Here is a 20,697-nt window from a genome sequence, read left to right as displayed (position 1 = left end):
TCCCTCTTCTACCCCCCCCCCGCTTGTGTTCCCTCTCTCACTGTTTCTGTCAAATAAATTAATAAAATCTTTAAAAAAAATTTTTTTAATAAATAAAAGCAAAATCCAATTTTATAAAATTAGCATAATATTGGCAGGACTATTTTTCTGCTGTACCTGTTTGGCCATGGTGCAAGTCTAGGGCTAAACTTACTTCCTGCCTTGAGCAAAAAGCCACAGTAGTAAGCGTACTGGAAAGTGACAATTGCATTCTCCACAGTACTAATTCTGCGTGGACCCCTTTTCTGGTTACTGGCCAGGTGGCACATAAAGGCAATTTAGGGAGGCAAGCTGGTGTAGAATCCCTTCTATTCCAGCCCAAATGTGTCCTCCACTGCCAACAGTGGAAGGATAGGCAGGGAAACAAGGTCAACAATCCTGGACAGTGGCGAGGTGCCCAGGTTGCTGATGAAGAATCCAGAGGGGCCGGCAGGCATGCTGCCACCATCAGAAAAGCAGAAGGTTGTAGAACTGCCAGAGTGGCCATTGGAGCTGGTGTAGTCCCACCTGCTTTGATCCGTGACCCTTCAACTAAACAACACCCTGGTGCCCTCAAGTCATTAATCTGCCCTTCTTTGCAACCAGTGTATTATGGACGGGAGTCACACCTGGAGAGAACAGTCTATGGAATTACTCAGTTTACTTACTCAAAGGCTGTAGTGAGAGTCTTGGAGACAGGGCCACATAGAAAATTTGGAACATTGTGCATCCTTGTTTATTCCGACGATTCTTTCCCTTCCATTGCTATCACCTATACCACACCAGGGACAGAAGTCTATGAAAAACTGAGCTGTGGAGTTCATTGGACAGAAGTCATCTGTGAGGGGGCCTGGGTGGCTCAATCAGTTAAGCGTCTGCTTTCAGCTCAGGTCATGATCCCTGGGTCCTGGGATCAAGTCCCACATTGGGTTCCTTGCTCAGGGGGAGCCTGCTTCTCCCTCTCCCTATGCCTCTACCTGCCTCTTCCCCTGCTTGTGTGCTCTCTCTTTCTCTCTCTCTCTCTCTCTCTCTGACAAATAAATAAATAAATAAATCTAAAAAAGAAAAGAAAAGGAAAAGGAAAAAATAACACTGTGATGCAGGACTAGCAGGAATTAAACTTGCTATACCTCATATCCACTCTTCACATTTGGGCTGCCTAGAATGATTTATTCAAGAAACCCTACAAGGCAGGTGATTATATTGTCATACCCACTTATTTACAGGAGGAAATGGACTCACTAGTCTATTTGTCCTAACCAGAAAGTACTACTAACTGCTATGATTTAAAAAAGGAAAAAGAAATCTATGTTAGTTCGTTTTTGACATGATTATGCATTTTAATTAGTAGAGAAAAAAGAAGGGAACTGTTAAGATGATTAAAACTTAAGTGTTTCTTTGGAGAACCATTGACTCATGAAATGGCTCAAAAAGTAGTCATGGTTGGAAAATTTACCCTGATATATGGAATGAAAAGTTAATTCTGTTTTAAGTAAAGGTAATGGTATTTTGAGTATATTTTACCTGGTAGCATTATCTTTCCTGTCATTTTTTTTCTTTTCCCTAAATCAGAGCCCCTAACTAAAGATTCTTATTCTCTTAGAAAAAAATTATTTCAAAACTTGACCATGTTATTGGCCAAGTATTACACTTTCTTTTTTATTTCAAATGCAGACCAACAGGGGTTAGAAAAATCAGATTAAAGCACAGATTTTGAGGGGCCTTTTTTCAGTTTTTGAGAACATTTCCACAGAAAGTCAATTACATATTAGGCATTTGAAGGTGTCACTTGAACAATGTGTAAAACTGTCCAACACACTCTGAGTGATGCGGGGGGGAAAACACTGATGGTGATTATTCCTCAAATGAACTCTTTAAAACTCCTCAAATAAACTATTACTCTTTAAATATCTATAAAAAATGCCACAGGAAATTAGATTCCAGATTATGGCAGGCCAAATACAAAATCTTTAAAGTGTTATTTTAGAACACCACTTTCCAGAAGATAACGTGATTTCTCAATTGTATAAAACATATTTGATTGAATACTATTACTTGATTGTAACAGTTTGTATATTTTACACTTTAAAAAAATATTGGACTTCTGAATAATGTGAATTGATTGATCTTTATGAAAATAATGTTAGGTTTTGTACTTATTTACAATTCTGTGAGTCTCTTTTGGCCAACATAAAGCAACGTTCTAAATGCACATGTTCATTTTGTACTAGACCCAACCCCCATCTACCCATAAGTTTAAAATATTAGGCTGTGCTCAGTAAAGGGCTGTCTCAGTGTCATGGACAAAAATATGCCCCTCACCCCTTTGCTGTCCATTCAGTGCCTTACTGGCTTATATTTAATGCCGATTTTTTTTTTTTAATTAATTATCTGTGTTTTGAACTCAGTAGATTTAGGGGCAGGAATTGTGAAGGGGTTAGGAAATTTCTGGCTGCACGAATAATCTAATGATAAGACCATTAGAACTAACAACCTGGTTCCATGAGGAACACCAGAAACCTAAGAGAGCAGACCTCTCCAGGCAGTGTTTCTGGGTAGTTACGTAATAACCAGGAATGATCAATAAACAGATATGCAGGTGTGTGAGGTACTTTTAAAGGAGTCCATCACAAATGCTCATTTAAGCAAACTGTTTGGATCCTTACATAGACATGCGCTGAGTTAGTACAAAGACATAGCTCCTGATTTCCCGGTCTCCCCAACTGTGAGCAGGCCCCTCATTCGCCCACAGTGGGAAGGAGTGAGGGATTAAGGCCACAGCCTCTCCTTTACCAAGCACACAGTTATGCTGGACAGTGTGCGAGGCACTGTCCGTGTCTCACTTAACTGAAATAAGGAAACAGATTCACCCTCGGATATCCAGATATCTCATTGTTCGGATCAGTGACATGTAAAGCAAAGACCATTGGTAAAAAGCAAATCTCTCTTGAGTTGTTTCTAGGACTGTTTAAAATCGTAACTGTTTAAAATAGGTTTCAGTTTAAAATCAGTATCTTCTTATTGACAGTTTACAGAGTAATTTCTACAAATAAGTTCTCATTTGTTTTTGCTTGAAACATCTTGAATATATCCTTGTCAAAAGCTAGACTTCCACAGTCTGAGGAGCCTAATCTGTACCTTGAGTGTTTGTTTGTTGAGCTAGTAACAACCCCCAGCTCATCCTGCAGTGAAAGTCCCCTGGTTGTGACTCCCCTCTGCTGTGGGGGGTGCTGCTGAGGGCTGGGCCTGGTTGCTGGGTCCCCCCGGTGAGTTTGTGGCCCCACCTCGTAGTTCTGCAGCCCTGACCTGATCCAGCCTTGTTCTAGATGAGTGCTGATTGCCATGAAACCTGGAAACCATTTCTGGCTATGTCTTCCCAAGAACATTCCCCTAGGAAATATCGGGCTTTATGGTTTTAAGGGATCTTCCAGTTTCCTACAGAAGAAGGAAACAAATCTCTGACGGGAGGTGAATCATTAATAAAGGGGGGTCTCCTGGGTGCAGGTCTTTAACGGCATTTCATAGGTGTCCATGCACGCAATTGCTTTGGATTCATGTCTTGGCTCAAACTCAGTAAGCATAGATGATAAATGGCAGAGGAGAGTGTAAGTGACTTCTTCATCGTTTTTTAAAAAGGCTCATGTACGCTCACAGCCCCCTGTCCCTTTAGTTTGGTATTCTATGTTTTAAAGTAACTCACATTCTGGCCTACCATTAATGTCATCTGCAAACTTAGTAAGTTTGCTCTCGCCTGCCCTCTGGGTCTTTAATGATCATGCCTTGTCCCTTAAGAAGGGAAAGACTCACTAATAACTCAAAGGCTAATATTTGTAGAGGGAGACTGTACTCTCCCAGATTATCACTATGATATGAGATGGAATCAGAAGTCCTCAAAGGGTCCATCCGTGACTTGTCCACTGTCCATGCCAAGAGGCTCTATCAGTCTGAGAGAATTATTCCTAGAATCAGGATTGCTGTTTCTCAGGTCAAACAAATTTGTATTTCATAATTATTTATTCATTATTATAAGCATAATTATTTGTTATTGTATTTCATAATTATTAAAAATTCATGCCACAGTAATCAGTTAAATATTTCCATGGATTCTCAGAACTATCTTTGAAAGCTGTAATTAGGAATAATACCAATCAGTATTCTCTCCACCTGTGTTCATTCTGGGGCCCTGTGGCCTCCACTGTCACAGCCAGCCTCACATTGATCTCAATGACTTGACATTCTTTTTTTTTTTTAGATTTTATTTATTTGTTTGAGAGAGAGAGAATGAGAAAGAGAAGAGAGCATGAGAGGTGGAAGGTGAGAGGGAGAAGCAGACTCCCGGTTGAGCAGGGAGCCTGATGATGGGACTTGATCCTGGGACTCCAGGATCATGGCATGAGTTGAAGGCAGTCACTTAACCAGCTGAGCCACCCAGCTGCCCATGACTTGACATTCTTGATCATGAGACTCCCAAGTCCATCTCTTTTGAACTCCAGGCACAGGACACCAGGCTCTTCCTTCTGGACTCAAACACCAAAGAGGGATTCCCCTTTTTAGTTACCTGGATGAGTTGGCAAAGACGGGCGTGTGCTTTAAGTGCCTTTTCTGGTACGGATGTGAAAGATGAACCCCCTAGGTGAGTAACCAGTGTTTAGTAAGGGCTACTTATCGATGTGAGCCAGACACTGTTATAAATCTTTCACGTGGGGGCGCCTGGATGGCTCAGACATTTAAGCATCTGCCTTCAGCTCCGGTCTTGATCTCTAGGTCCTGGGATCAAGTGCCATGTCGGGCTCCCAGCTCAGTGGGGAATCTGCTTCTTCTTCCCCTCCTGTGCTCTCTCTGTTTCTCTCTCTCTCTCTCTCTCTCTGTCAAATGAATAAATAAAATCTTTTTAAATAAATAAAAATGTTTTGTCTCTATTAATAGAGTTAATCCTGACATAATTCTAGGAGATGGGTAATATTTTATCTCTTCTGACAGAGGAAGAGTTTGAGATACAGAGAATTCAAGTATCTTGCCAAAGGATATTTAGCGAGTTAGGTAGAGGCAGTATCTCAACCCACCAGGTGCCTCTCCAGACTGGACGTGTGCGGTCCTCTGAATAAGGGCAGCAGGAGTGATTGTCTTCACTGGCGTCAGACCTCTAGGGGAACTGAGTGCTCTCAGATTACCTGTTCCTCTCTTGCAGACTTTGTTGTTGTTTTAATTTGTAGTTGCATAACTGTAAGTTCTAGGAAAATCTGTTTTCCCTAGAATCTGTGACTCATCTTGACTAACACCATATTTTAAAAATATTCCACTGCTCACCTACCTGTGCCCACCCCGATGCCCCACCCCATTCAGTTTCCTGCAGACTGCTTCCTGGGCTTGTTTTCCATTTTCTTTAGAACTGCAGAAAGGAATTTCCCTCATATGTCTTTTGTGTAGCTGTGGAGTGCTATTAATATAGTACCTTTACCAAAGAGTAAATCACACACACACACACACACACACACACACACACACACACACACACTAACCAGGGCTGTACTAAGATCATGTCAGAGTATGTAGGAGCTTCTTGGAACTTTTCCCTTGTTTCTGACCCTTAGCTTCCAGATGTCAGTACTGTGCACAGGTGGCTAGCGATAGAGTGTGCCTTATTCAAATGTTGAGTTATCCTCATTACTCTGAGTACAACTTAGACTGGGGGGAAAAGTTTTTTGTAAATTCCTGGTAAAAAGTTCTGTTAGTAGAAGCAGAATAGCATAGTGATTATGAGCTAGAACTTGGGAGTGTGAAATCCCTGGATTGGAATCCCAGTTTAGCCTCTTGGGGGCGCTTCAAACTCTGGCAAGTTCATTGACTTATTCAGCAGTTATTTACGGACTCCTATGTGCCAGGCACTGTTCTGGGCTATGGAGATGCAGAGGGCAAAACAGACCAAGGCTGCTCCAGTGCAACTTAATACGAGCATGGAGACAAACAGTAAGTAAATAAATGTTAGATTATCCTCTAGGCTCCACCTTCAATATATTTCCAGAAAATGACTGTTCTCATAACCACACTGCTGTTACTGAGGTCCAGACCCCTGGGATCATTGAAGTGGTCTCTTTACTGATCCTTGCTTCCATTCTGGGCCCTACAACCTATTCCAAAGAGCCCCAGCTAACTCCTGGGTCCAGATCCTGGCTCAGCACAACAGTGGCCCCCATGCCCCTGTGGAGGTGGTCGCGGTATTTATAAATCCCACAGCATGGCAAGGTCATGCCCCTTAGGTGGTCCACCTCCTTCCACACCATGTCTGTGATCACCCTCTCACCTCCTTCCAAACTCTGCTTAGAGGCCCCTTCTTCAGTGAGGCTGAAGAGTCAGTGAGTCTGACATAGAGAACATTGCCTGAATGTGGAAGGAGCTACCGTATCTGTTGAACATGCAAATACACCAACCCTAAAATTCAGACCAGATAATTGCCTTGAGACTTTTAATGTTCAGTAACCCATCAGTAGGATAAAAGCCTATTCTGAAGGTCTTGGGAGCCCTCTTCCTTACACACACTGACATTTGGATGTATCGTGACAGTCAACCCAGAGATGATGAAGAATGAATATTTAGCCTATTAGGAGATAAGGAGAAGACAGGTATATTACTTTATTTGTTCCTGTCCAAAATCTCTTCCATTTCAGGTTTGTAATTCTGGGTTCTGGAGGCTGGGGGTTATAAGACCCTGTAGAGTGTCTGGAATGGTTTGTTAACTGCAAACCATTTCAAGCTTCCCCTTAGTTCAATGCACACAACATTTGGGGGCTGCCTCTGGGAGTGTAAGTGTAGCAGCTCCCTCAAGACCTAAAGAAAACTGAGTGAGGAGGCCAGAAAGCACATGTCTGAGGACCCCATGGGATGGCTTAAAGCAAAGAGTCTCTTTAGTGGCAGGTTTATTTCGCAGCATTTTTTTTTTTTTTTTTTGTGCTAGTCCTATCCAGAATCCCTTAAGCAAGGAAAAAAAAAAATCGATAGCAGGTAAACCAATTAGGGAACCTAAGTGAAGTGGTTTCTGTGAGTCTAATAAAGCAGAAGGCAAGCTGAGCTACATGAGAAGAGCTGATAGGATTCCGGGCAGTGCTTTCTTGGTGGCAGCTGGACACAGATACGGGAACAAAGAGGCGTTTGTTCGAGTTTCCTCCCCAGTGGGACGATCCCTGAACCAACATTCAGGAAAAGAGCCAGAGAAAACTTAGAAAGGGGGAAAGCTGCAGAGGCCAGAGCCATAGAATGATTGCCAAAGTGGGGATGGCAGATATCTGGGGTTGGGGGCGAGTTGGTGGGGGAGGGGTGGGGCTTAGCCTCTCAGCACCGCCATTGCTTTGTTGGCCCAGTGTGATCCTCAGAGGCATGCGGTGTGGAGCCAGATTGCCTTCTCTGCATTCTGGCCCCCATGTCTTCCTGTCTGGGGCCAGGTGGGCACATCCTTGAGCAAACTATTGGACATGGTAACACATTAGGGCCTCAGGTTCTTCAGTTGTAAAGTAAAGGATAGGCAGAACCCCTCCTGACTGCCATAAGAGGACATCTGTTCATATTCATTGAGCACCTTGAACAGTCCTGGTGCACGTAAGCACCATCTTGGAGCCATCTCTGTAGTCATTACTACTATTTATGAGACACCTCATGAATATGTATACCAATAAACATAGTGTGTAACCAAAAGGCATTTTTGCAATTTCCTTATTTAATCTGCGTTAGACTTACTAGGCACTTACGTCGCCTGTTTCTTTAGGGAAAAAAAAGAGAGATTAAATATGAGACAACATTTTAAAACTTTAAATCAAGGGGCGCCTGGGTGGCTAAGTTGGTTAAGCACTCTTGATTTTGACTCAGGTCATGATCTCGGGGTTGTGGGATCAAGCCTGGCATAGGGCTCCACACTGAGCATGGAGTAAGCTTGGGATTTGCTCCTGCCCACTCTCTTCCCACTCATTCTCTCTCTGTCTCTCTCAAATAAATAAATGAAAGATTTAAAAATAATTTTAAAAAATGTAAATCAAAAAGTATATCTATCTCTATAAATACTTATGCAATCCCGTGAAATCTCTTGACCTCCAAAAAAAGTATCCGAAAGATTCTAGAGTGAGTTCCTTAGATATGGAAAAGATATATCCTATGTGAACAAATGTCATTAACCTTAAATTTAAAAAAAAAAAATGTTTACCTAGTTACCATCAATTTCCATATTGATAATAATGCCATTTCCATAATCTCAAGAGTCTTAATTTGATATATTCCTTTTCTCTTTCCTCCTCTCTCTCCTGACCTTGTTCCATGACATCATTTTTCGTAAATTTGATGAAGGACCACGTACTGTCCCAGAAACGCCGATCTCTGCTTCTCCAGTCAAGAAGCAAGCATCATTCACATCTCAAGAGCCAGAAAGCTCTGGTGTCTTACTGACCATGAAAAGGGAAACAAGACACACATTCCAGGGCATTTCAGATTTCAAATGCTTCCTATTCCCAAACCGGTCACATGTTATTGCAGGACATGATGGAGACCAAATGTCAGGTCGGAGTGCTGTGTCAGATCAGTGCGGGGAAGTTTAGCTAAGTGGCTAATGGAAAGCTTCGTACCTATGGTGACTTCTAAGCAGAGGGTTCTCGGGGAGGGGAGAGGATGGCCATGGTAGGATGCTTCCTTAGAGACAGAGCGAAGAAGGATGCTTTACTCAGCACATTTGGATTTTTAGCTGCAAAACAACAGGATCTGTAGCTGCTTCTGTTGTGAACCCCTTCCATGCCATTCCAAAAATTCCTCTCTGAACCTTACAAATATGGTTAGCAAAGTACCTCTTTTTTACAGGTACAATTTCAGGTGTTAGTTTGTCATGGACTGCAGAAAACTTTTTACCTTTTCTACTCTAAAACACGTAATAATAGTAATAATGATACAGCTACAAAACCATTCAACCATATTTGTGCTTCCAGCCTTATAATCTCATTTTTAGATTCTCATTTTAACATTGCCTGCAGACGTTATTCCTATATATTACTTTAAACATTCAGAATTAGTATTATTCATGATTCCTCTGAACGAGGAAGATAACAGTATCCCTCTGGTAGCCAAAGAAACTCTGTTGAGTGCCCATCTCCATGCCCACTATCTCAGGATGGCTGAACTGAAATTCAGGATAGAACAAGTAAAAATCAGGTAGCATCTCTGAAGAAAGTTTGTATGCGTGCTCTCTTTTGTCTTCGTTTTCTCTTCTTCTGGGTTGGGGAAATGGTGGTTTTTAAATTTCTCTTTGGGATAGAAGATCTAATACTCCAAATAACCAGCTTCTCATTGGCAAGGTTTTGAGAAATATATATTTTGAGAAATACATATTTTACTTTTCTTGAGGGTCCTTGTAGTCTTTCTGCAACAATCGCCTTAGCATGTATTCGACAACTCTGATGGTTTTAATTCCTCCCGCTGACCTGTTTTCTCAGACATTCTCTTGACTGTACCTCTTCCCAGGCTGCCCCGTGCAAGGAGAATGGCTGCTGGCTGGGACCAGTTTGCCCTTTGGTGCTTGCGGTGCCTGGCAGGGTTCTAAGTGCTTTGTACGTGTTATGCCCTTAACTGTGTCCATCTGGTAGGATAGGTGATATGTGTCATGCCTTTACTGTCAAGAAAGCCATAATCTGCATCAGGGACGTGCCTCCAGTAAGCAGGAGAGCCCAGAGTGAAGCCAGCTTCTGTCTGAAGTCCAAGTTCATACTTTCAGTCACTATTCCTACGGTCACTGAACAAGTGAGCAAAACATCCTATCTCCCGGCCTTGTGTCTGCGACTCAGTGACTCCAAGGGCACCTTCCGCAAGGGCATATGATTTCTGATTGAACGAGGGCTGAGGAAATGCACATGGCCTGAGCATATTTAAAGAAGGTAGACAAAATGCATTTGCTCATATTTATCATTCTGTACACCCTGTACATGCCACATTGCTTTCTTATTGATATTGCTTTGGGAAATCACTTTTTCTGGGCGTTTCCCTTCTGGTCTTCCCAATTTAACTATTCTTGTGTAGAATGCCCTAACAACTGCTTAATAGTGAAGAGTGATGGGGGATGTAGGAATGAGAGAACAACCCCACTGATAACTATTATCTAACCAGGAGACATTCCGGGAAGTGTACCTCAGGGAGTACCTCTTGTATTTCAACAGGTGAACTTCTTTTCTCTGCAGTTTATTTTTGTATTAGAATACTGGCTTATAGACTTCTGGATCTCCAGCACGGCGGCTCCATTGCTGTGGATAAAGATAATCCACAGGGAACGAGCTGCTCGGGAACTCAAGGGGAGGGAATACCTCGCCCAGACTGTTGGGGTTTGGATTTATCTGCCCCAAAGCCATGTTATAAACAATCTCGCGTTTTAAGAAGATGCCTCTGGGATCCATGAAGCTCCCACAGTGAGGAAACAAGAAGGGATGTAACCGAGCCATGAGACTGGGGGACGAGGGGGCCGTGACTGAAAATCCCGGAGGGGTGTCTGGACTCAGAATCCGCTGCGAACTTTGTTCAACAGACACACCCCTCGCCTGCCGGAACAGCATCCACGTGGAGGTGGAGTTCAAGGGTTAGTGATTCAGAGTGTCCCTCCCTGAGAAGCACTAGGTTAGGGGATGCTCGGAGGGAAGCTGCTTTGGAGGCCTGTGAGAAACACGCTTCTCTCCTCCTCCCTTACCCGTTGCTCCTTCCATCCCTCAAACCTTGGCTCCTGCAAACCAGAAGATCAGTGATGTCCTTTGACCATGTGCGTGCACGGCCACTTCAGTCATCTCACGGATGTTATAACAGTGCAGCAAAACCTTCCGTGTGTTGTGATGTGGGTCTGAGAAGTCTGGTAGGGTTCTGCCAACTAAGGAAAGGTGGTTTGGACTTCAGTCAATATCAGGGTCCCAGACTTCACACATCCATGTGAGAATGCTCCATATTGAAAATCTTAAATGTAAAAAATTTAACCTGGGCTATATGCAGATGTGATGCAGTAATAATTTAAACTCACTTTTCATTGTTTCTTTTTTTTCATGACTTGCCCTGGGAATATGCCAGACATCAGACAACTATATTAAGGTTGGAGTCCTCATAGTTTATTTGTAAGTTAATTTGATTATAAACAGTATAATATAGCTACCCATCCCACATAGTACATGCACTAGAAGCCTACCTCCTTTCTTTTAGAAAACTGTCCTGTTTCGTAGAGTTACATGTGGCCTCCTTTTGCCTTAATGCCTTCTTTCCTGATATACCTAGAGCCCATTTTTTCCCAAATGTTCCAACGTTTCTGCCATATGCCTTTGAATAATATTTCACAGAAACTCAAACACGCCTCCTTCCTGAGGCTCTTTATCTCCCAGGGTCATTTCCAGGCCAGTTACTCTCTAAGCTACCCCACAGCTGCTATGGCGGTGACTTCTCAACACAATGCTAGAGCCTCCCTTGGCCCTTGGCGGAGGGGGCCGGTGTGGGGAGAGGGTTCGGGGGAGAAAGGGTTGGGAGATCTTTCCTTTTCTTGGATTCCTGTGTCTTTCCTTTCTAGGTTTATTCTCCCATCTGACAAAGCACATCCTCTATGAGCTCCGTAAATAAAGTTTGCCTGGGAGGTGTACTTTTGAATCCCTGCATGCCTAAAACATGTCTTTATTCTCTCTGTGCTTGAAGAAGGATGGCCTGGGCATATGACTGTAGGTTAAACGAGCATTTTCCCCCAGTTTTGAAGACAAGGCACCACTGTTTACTGGAATGCTCTGAAGAAGTGCGGTGCCATTCTGGTTCCTATATGTGTTCTGTTTATCTCGTGAAGCTTTTTTTAAAAGATCTCCTATTTATCCTGAGTTCTGAGATTTCACAGTGATGTGACTTACTGTGGATTGTTTCTTTATTCTTTTCTTCATTCTTTGTTCTTTGAACTGCTCTTCCTGGCTTCAGATGCCTGTGTCCCTCCATGACTAATTTTTTTTTAATTTTTTTAAGAATTATTAAATTCTTAAATAGTGTCTCCCTGCCTTAACCTCTATTCTCTTTGCCTAAAATGTTTATTACTAGATTTAGTAATATTACTAGACCTGGATAGAGCATCTCATTTTTATCACTTTTTTCATAGCTATTTCCTAACTTCGTTGTTTGTTTATTTGTTTTGTTTGGTTGGTTTTTGTTTTGCTCTACCTTCTGGGAGAGTTGCTTGATTTTCCTTCAAATCCTCCTATGGAATCTTTACTTCAGTTAAATATTTAATCTCCAACTCTTATTTATTTATTTATTTATTTTTTAAGGAGCATTTGGTTTTTATATTAGGGCTGCAATAGCTTTACTTATTTCTCTAGACAATTTCCTAGGCCTTTTGAATTTTTTTCAGATGTCCTTTGAATACCTTGTTTTCCTCCAGGTTCCTTTTTTCTGTTCGATTATTCGGGTCTCTGGCTTTCATGTTGGAGGCTTGGCTGCCCATTACCACTTAAAAGGGAGTTACTGAGAACCTGATCAGGATCTCAGGGGAAGAAGGTAAGACCTGTCGATGGCAGAATGTACTGTATTGAATCCAGTCTAATCCAGCTTTCTCCAGATTGGAACCCCTAAACTTCCCGAGGTGTGCCTTTCCCTCTGGCCAGTGCACGCGTGTTTGCACACACACGCACACACACACACACACACACACACACACACCTGGGCTGATGAGTTTCTTCCAAGGGAAAAAACAGTCCTTCCCAGAAAGCATCCTGTATCTGGCTGCTGGCATGGACAGCTTGGCAGAAGAAGTGAGACAAACGCCCCACCACTTGTCACCTTCGCTGTCACTCAGTCCTGTGGGGGCTCACCAAGGTGCAGTGGGGTCTTGCCTCTGTTTCCCATCATGGGGGGGCTCAAGGACCCCCCAGTATTGTGTTTGGAGTTTCACAGGATCTGTATTTTTAGCCTGCTTACTAGCCACACACACACCCCCCGCCGATGGGCTTGTCGTGTGCCAGGGTCTTGCCTCTTTGGGGATGTTGCCAAGAAAATTCACTTGTCACTGGGATCTTCCAGCACACGTAGATGCCATTTCCACTGTCCTGTTGGGTTAGCTTCTACTCATCCCTCTGCTTTGGGTCTCTTGCTCTTTTTGCCATTTTTATTAGTTTATACTCATTTTATTTATTTATTTATTTTTAAAATTTTATTTATTTATTTGACAGACAGAGATCACAAGTAGGCAGAGAGAGAGGGGCAAGCAGGCTCGCGGCTGAGCAGAGAGCCCGATGCAGGCCTCAATCCCAGGACCCTGAGATCATGACCTGAGCCGAAGGCAGAGGCTTTAACCCGCTGAGCCACCCGGGCACCCCTTTATACTCATTTTAACAAGATGTGGGGAGTGAAAGGAGGTAAAAGAAGTCAGGCTGCCATCTTGAACCAAAAGTAACATTTGGGATTTCTTCCACTTTCTTTATATATATATTTCACATTATTCAAATTATAGCAGTTGCTAGCTATATTCTCCATATGATGCTTCCATCTTTAGAAACCATTGTGCAGAAAATGCTAAATTCTGTAACATATCAACATGACAGGGGAAAGATTTTATACACTGATACTAATTATAAATTATTTAATTAACATGACTTGTGCTTTTTAAAGATCAGTTGAGAGAGAACTTGTCAGCTGCGCCAGACTTGTTTCCATAGCTGTCCTGATTGTAGACTCCGCCACACCATTTCTTGCTATACAGACTTGCTTTGGAAGACAGAATAAAAGCAGATTTCTAAGTTAATTAATAGTGTTTGTGACAGAGATTCAGTTTTGTTCTATTTTTATAGAAAATGTGTTCTTCTGATTCTTGAGGAGGTTATGATATCCATGTAGGAAAAAGGTCTCTTTAATTTTATATGCTCTGCTAATCTTCCTTGCTTTATCTCTCTTTTATCTTTTTTCACATCTTATTCTGGAGAGAGGATCCCTGTTATTTAAGAAGAGTGTCGATATACAGAAGATAATAATGGAAATATTCAGCTCTTAAAGGGAAGACAGGGTTCCCAAGGAACATCTTCTTGGCCACTAGGTCTAAATAAATAGGCTTGATTAGAGCCTAACCTGCAGATTAGAGGCTATCCATATACTGTCAGAACCTTTAGTACTAGGTGAATTAGGATACTCAGTCATCCTGAAATAAAGTGAATTGGACCAGATGGGTCTCTTAAGTCCCTTCTGATGATAAAATCTACTGTGAAATCCTCAGTTTTCTTGATAGCAAAGTATAATGGACCATTGCTCAGAAAAGTTCTAATGGATTCCTTCTTGGGTTGCACTATCTACCAAAAAAGTTGCATTCCCAAAGCCAAACAGAGCTCATAGACAAGCTAGATGTAGAAATTGGAATTCCATATTATGCTACACACCTAACTTTGTTCATGATCTTTGCTTGCGCTCTTTCAGTCCCAGAAATAATAGCGTGCACCCCGGTGACGCATGTAAAGGTAGGCGAAGGCAAGAAGGGGAAGACACCCTCAACTGGCCTGGTACGTTTTGAGATATGCCAGAGGGTAGGAAAATTGTTGGGTTTTTTTTGTTTTGTTTTGTTTTGTTTTGCGTCACCAATTCTAGAGCAGCTTTCCATTCTTAACAGAACTTAAATTTGCAAAGCACGTGTTTTTAAAGCTTTGCCTCTGACTTTAACACACATCTCTGTTAGAATGGTCATTTAAAATAGAGAATGAATGAGGAACACTTAGGAAATGTCACATATGAGATGACCGAATCCTGTTCTTCTAAGTCAGTTATAGGAACTGGGGAATTTAAAAAGAAAAATGATTCATTCCTTTTAAGTTTTGTAGACCAAGAAGTCAGTTCTGCCCCAAATCCTTTTTCTTTGATGCTATTTTTTTTCTTTTTAATTTGTTGTTAAAATAAGTTTAACGCACTTCAGTCAGGAGTAGGAAATCATTGAAAATCTAGAATTGTTCCATATGAATTAGATGTAATTTTTCCTTGAAAATAGTTTTGAGAAACAATTTCAAAGAACACTATGAATGTATTATTTTATTTTATTTTACTTCTAAACTCATATACTTCCAACTTGGTATCTTCCCAAGCATGAGTAAGTTCATATGTTAATGCCTTATTGTTTTCAGTACTATTTTAATAACATATTTCAATGCCAGAATCTGAACTGTAAAAAGGAAGAGGTACTTTTTTTTTCCAAAACAAGGTTTCATTTTAGAATCTCATAACAGTTTAGAAAACACAGTCCCATCTTTATGTTTTTGAGGCCAAAATTTGAGTCTTGGGTTGTTTTTTCTGTATTTGAAATATGGAAAATGTTAAAGCTTATTTCTTCATAGAAAATGTCTCCTAATCTGATAAACATGTTCATTTCTGTTATAGTTTAACCTGTTATTTTTTTAATCTGTGTTCCTTTTAAAATAGTAATTGTTCATTTATTTGGGGAACAGAGTGGGTATTCCCCCCACATCCTGAGCAGGCTTTTTTTTTCCCACTTTCTATTCTGAAATTAGAGATTAAAAGAAATTTACAAAGATAACAGAAATGCCCTCCCAGCACCCTCCCTACCTCCCCTCATGGTTGTGTCATATAATTATAGTGCAGTATCAAAGCCAAGAAATGGACATCATGACAGTATGTATGTGTAATGACATACATACTTTACTTTATCACGTGTGTAATTTCACATAACCACCACAATCAAGATACTGTTCTATTTCACAAAGGTCTTCCTTTCCATACTCCCTTAAATACACACACACACACACACACACACACACACACACCCCTCCCTAACCCCTGACGACCATATATGTGTTCTCCATCTCTGCAGTTACGTAACTGACAATGTCATATAAATGGAATCATTTAGTATATGACTTTTGGATATTGGCTTTTTTCACTCAATGTAAATGCCTTTGAGATCCATCCAGCTTGTTGCATGAATCAGTAGTTCTATGTGATTTCTGACTAGCATTCCACGTTCTGGATATGCTGAAGTTTAATTAACCATTCACCCACTAAGGGGCATTTTTCAAGTTTTTGACTATTATAAATTAAGCTACTGTGAACAAGTGTGGATAAGTCTTATATGGATTTGGTTTGCATTTCCCTGGAATAAATGCCCAGGAGTACAATTCCTGGGTTCTATGTAAGTTTACACCTAGCTAAAAAAAAAAAAAAAAAACAAACAAACAAAAAAAAAAAACCTGTCAACTGTTCTCCAGAGCGTCTCTACCATGTAATATTCCCACTCATTGCATACTGTGATCCAGTTTCTCTGCAGACTTACCAGCATGATCTTGATGATAGCATGTTTTTATCTTAGTGGCTGTTAACAAGTGTGTAGAGAGAACTCTGGCGTCTTAGTGGTCAGGGATGTGGAACATCTTTTTCACCTGTTTGTCTGCCCTTCATATGCCCTCTTTGTTGAACTGCTTCTTTGTATCTTTTGCACATTTTCCAGCTGAACTGTCTGGGTTTTTTTAAAGTTGAGTTTCGAGTTATTTGTATGTTCTAGATAGGAGTCCTTTGTCAGATACATATTTTGCAAGTATTTTGAGTCTGTAGCTTATCTTTTAATCCTTGTAACCGGGTTTCACAGAGCAGAATTTTTTTAATTTTGGTAAGTCCAGTTTATCCATTTTTTTCTTTTTTGAATCATACTTTTGTTGTTCTATCTAAGAACCTTTCACCAAACCCCAGAATCCCAAAGATTCTCTATTCTCATAATAGAACCTCTGTTATGTCCTTAAAATTCTCTAACTTTAATGTCTTCCAAGTAAATCTATGATCCTTTCTGAATTTCTGCATAAGATAGGAAGTTTGGGTCCAGATTCACATTTTGGCCTATAGATGTTCGGTTTCTTCAGCACCATTTGTTGAAAAGACCGTCCTTCCTTCATTGAGTCACTGTGGAATCTTTGTCAAAATCAGCTGACCGGGGGCACCTGGGTGGCTCAGTGGGTTAAAGTCTCAGGTCATGATCCCACGGTCCTGGGATCAAGCCCCACATCAGGCTTTCTGCTAAGCAGGGGGCCTGCTTCCCCCTCTCTCTCTGCCTGCCTCTCTGCCTACTTGTGATCTCTGTTTGTCAAATAAATTTAAAAATCTTAAAAAAAAAAAAATCAGCTGACCGTAATTGTGTGTGAGGGATACTTGCACTATATTTGGGTTCTCGTTCCGTTCCATTGATCTGTATGTCTGTCCCTCTGCAGTATCACACAGTCTTTATTACTGTTGTTATTTGATAAATCCTAAAAATAAGAAGAGTGATTCCTCTCACTACATTCTTTTTCAATATTGTTTTACATCCTATAGTTCCTTTGTCTTTCCATGTAAGTTTTAAAAGAACCTTATGTGTGTTTGCATGTAACTGATACAAAGTTTTGCTTGGTACTCTTCCCGTCTTGCACAAAGTTGCATTTAAACTACTTTGCGTCTATCTGCTTCTTCTTTGTCCTCTATATTGTCTGACATGATTGTCTACTCTGAAAATATCAAAAATTAAAATTTAAAAATCTAAAAAACAGATTCAGCAAGGTTGCAGGGTATAAGATCAACATACAGAAGTTAATTACATTTCTGTATACTAAAAATGAATGCAATAACGAGTGCATAGAAAATTAAAAATCCACTATTATCTAAAATGGCTAAAAAAACAAAATACTTAAGGGTAAAGCTAACAAAGTACATATAGGCCTTATATTCTGAAAACTGTAAAACTCTGACAAAGAAAACTGGGATGATATAAATAAAAGGAAAGACATATCATATTAATAAACTGAAAAATTCAGTTTAGTAAAGATGTCAATTATCCCCAAATTTCTAAGCAGATTTAATGCCCATCAAAATCCCAGAAAGATTTTTTTATAAATACAGTTTCCATTTTCCTGCATTTTTTTTTTAACAAGGACATCTAGAATTTCCACATTTTAAAAATGATGGCTTGACCAGGGAAATGATTTTCCAACACTACCAAGTACTTTTTTTAATACTTCAAATTAAAGGGACGCCTGGGTGGCTCAGTCGGCTATCCATCCGGCTCTTAGTTTGGCCCAGGTCATGATCTCAGGGTGGTGGGATTGTTGCGCTCAGCAGGGAGTCTACTCGAGATTTTCTCTCCCTCTTCCCTCACTCACATGCCTGCATGCACCCTTTCTCTCTCTCTCAAATAAATAAATCTTAAAAAAAAAAATATTTTCAAGTCAGTAATAACACTTATCCTGTAAAACTTGAAGGCAGTAGCTTCTGTGTGCCATGCTTCGTGCTGCCATCCTGAGTGCCCACCATAACCCTCATGTCCACACTGGGTAGAAGGTGCTCTTGTCATCTCTGTGACAGAAAAGCAGAAGTGCATGGAGGGAATTTACTCAGCCAAAGTCACAGGACCAGATCGTACAGAAGCAGGATTGAAACATACACCAACTTGAGTCCAGAGTCTGCCCTGCAGTCAGAGGTCTTGCTGCCTTCCTCAGTATTCTAAGGGACTCAGACCAACATCTTTCTCAGATAACCCTACTTCTTAAAAATCACCATAATCCTTTTTGCTACCTGCTTTCCTACAAGGCTGTTTTGTTTGTTTGTTTGTTTGTTTTGAGAGAGAGAGAGAGAGGACGGAGGTAAGGCAGGAGAGTGGGGCAGAGGGAGAGAGAGAATCTGAAGCAGGCTCCATGCTCAGCACAGAGCCCGACTCTGGGCTCCATCTCCCAACCCTGAGATCACGACCTGAGCCCAAATCAAGAGTCAGATGTTTAACTGACTGAGCCACCCAGGAGGCATTACCCCCATGCAAGGCTATATTTTCTAATATTCCCAGTATACCGTAACATTCCAGTTCTAGCTAGAGAGTTGGACCCAAGGATTATATTAAATTATCCAGCTGCAAGGTAACATTTAATAGATCATTTTTTTGGGGGGGAGAAAAGAGGTTTAGCTAAAGAGCTTTCCCATCTGTCAGAGAAGGGTGACTATGGAAGTGCTGTCTTTTGCCCTGCAAGTGGAGATGGATTTTGGAATGACACGTTACTTTTCATAGGTGTCAGGGGAAGTAGGTCACTTTATAGTATTTATCAGAATATTTGAAAAAGCTGACATTGAAAAATGAGAAGTTGAATATTGAGTAGTTCTTTGTCCAAAAACTGGAAATGGATTACTAAGATATTTTCTTCTGAGACAGACAATAGCTTTTTGTATATACTTTCTTTTCTCCTCTTTCTCCCTAAGATAAATTTGAATTTAATGGTCAGTTGTAGCTTCACAAAAGGAGTCGTTTTGCCTTTACATATATATATTTTGGCTTCATTTATTGAAATATTTTTCCGGGCATACTTGTATCCACAAGAAAGCTCTAACCTCCTTTTGCTCCAGAAACAACAATTGGAGAAATCGAGAGAGCCTCAGTAATAAAACAGGTGAGCATTTAAAAGCCTCTGTCTGTCTTTAAAGCTATTAAACAGAAGAGAAAAATCCAGTGCTCTCTCTCTAGAAATCAGTAAAGAAAAAAGAATATCACAGAAGAGTTAGATTCCCTCCACGCTAATGGAGGGGGAAGTTACATGAATCAAAATGTTCATTTTGGAGATGTAGGCATCGCATCCCGTGGTTTCTAGTGATAGTGTTCAGTTCAGAGCCAGCGGCCTCCCATCGCAGGCGTGCAAAGTCCTGACTGCAGGATTTAACGACTCCCATTTCTAAATTGCAGTTGTGGATAAACATTTTCTAAAGAATCTGGAATGACATGATCTCAAAAATGATCTGATACTCTGCAAGCAAACGTAACACCATTAGCCTATGCACCAAGGTCAACCTCCCAGCTCTTGAGCACATCGGAGGCTACCTCTGACCTCCTGGTGTCATCAGCGCCTGTCTTGCCCCGTAATCATTTCTTAACCCAAGACGTGGCTCCTAGGTGTGATGTCCATGGTCAGCCCATAAACGCAGAAGGCATCTTCAGAGCCTGTACACTGCTTGAAGGATTCTGCACAGTCCATATATGGAAACACGCTGTGTAAAAGGTACTAGAATTTCTGGGTCATAAAGCATGTGAGACACCAACTATGGTACAGATCCAGAACCACTGGAGCGTGTGGGAAGAAAAGTGGTCCACTGACAAGGCCCTGCTGGGTCTCCGTGGCCATGGTTGACAAGATGTCCATCTCCCTCTTCCTTCCTCTTTCATCCAGGCCTCTTCATCCATACCTTCTTCTTCTTCTTCACTGTTTCTTGGAAGACTTAAACTGAATATCAGAAATATTCTTGCCACTTTCTTGGGGCACCTGGGTGGCTCCGTTGGTTCTAAGGAAGATGTTAATCTGACCTTTGATTTTAGCTGAGGTCATGATCCCGGTTGTGAGGTCCAGCCTCCAGTCAGGCTGTGCAGTCAGTGGGGAGTCTGCTTGAGAGAGTTCTCTCTCTCCCTCTCAAGGGGGGGGGAATAAATAAATATATATATATATTTATATATTTATATATAAATATATATATATATATGGTTTTTTAAAAATATATATTTAAATATTTTAAAAATATATATTTTTTAATCTAGTCTATTCGATTATTCTTTCAGTTTGTCTTCAGATGTTTCTGCTGACTTTGTCTTCCATCTTTGTGTTTTCTCTGCCCTCCTGTTCCTGTCTTGCTCTGAACATAGATTAAATCTACACAATGGGAAATGTTTCAGAGAAACAGACT

At 41.0% G+C, this 20,697-nt stretch overlaps 1 protein-coding gene across 9 annotated transcripts in view; it reads left to right on the top strand.

The window, feature by feature from the left end:
• The window catches only part of FAM110B (family with sequence similarity 110 member B), a 190,778-nt gene that overhangs the window by 116,328 nt on the left and 53,753 nt on the right, over positions 1-20,697 (top strand). The window contains exon 3 of one of the 9 annotated variants that reach the window (XM_082714079.1): positions 11,086-11,129. The exons of the other annotated variants lie outside the window; for them this stretch is intronic. The gene's annotated coding sequence lies outside the window, so the exon portion shown is untranslated. The remainder of the gene's footprint in view (positions 1-11,085; positions 11,130-20,697) is intronic. 9 annotated transcript variants of the gene reach the window in all.

This window comes from Mustela nivalis (assembly GCF_964662115.1).
Source record: "Mustela nivalis genome assembly, chromosome: 2".
Lineage (NCBI taxonomy): Eukaryota > Metazoa > Chordata > Mammalia > Carnivora > Mustelidae > Mustela > Mustela nivalis.
The sequence above is the reverse complement of the archived record's forward strand: the minus strand, read 5'-3'. Positions and strand labels throughout refer to the sequence as shown.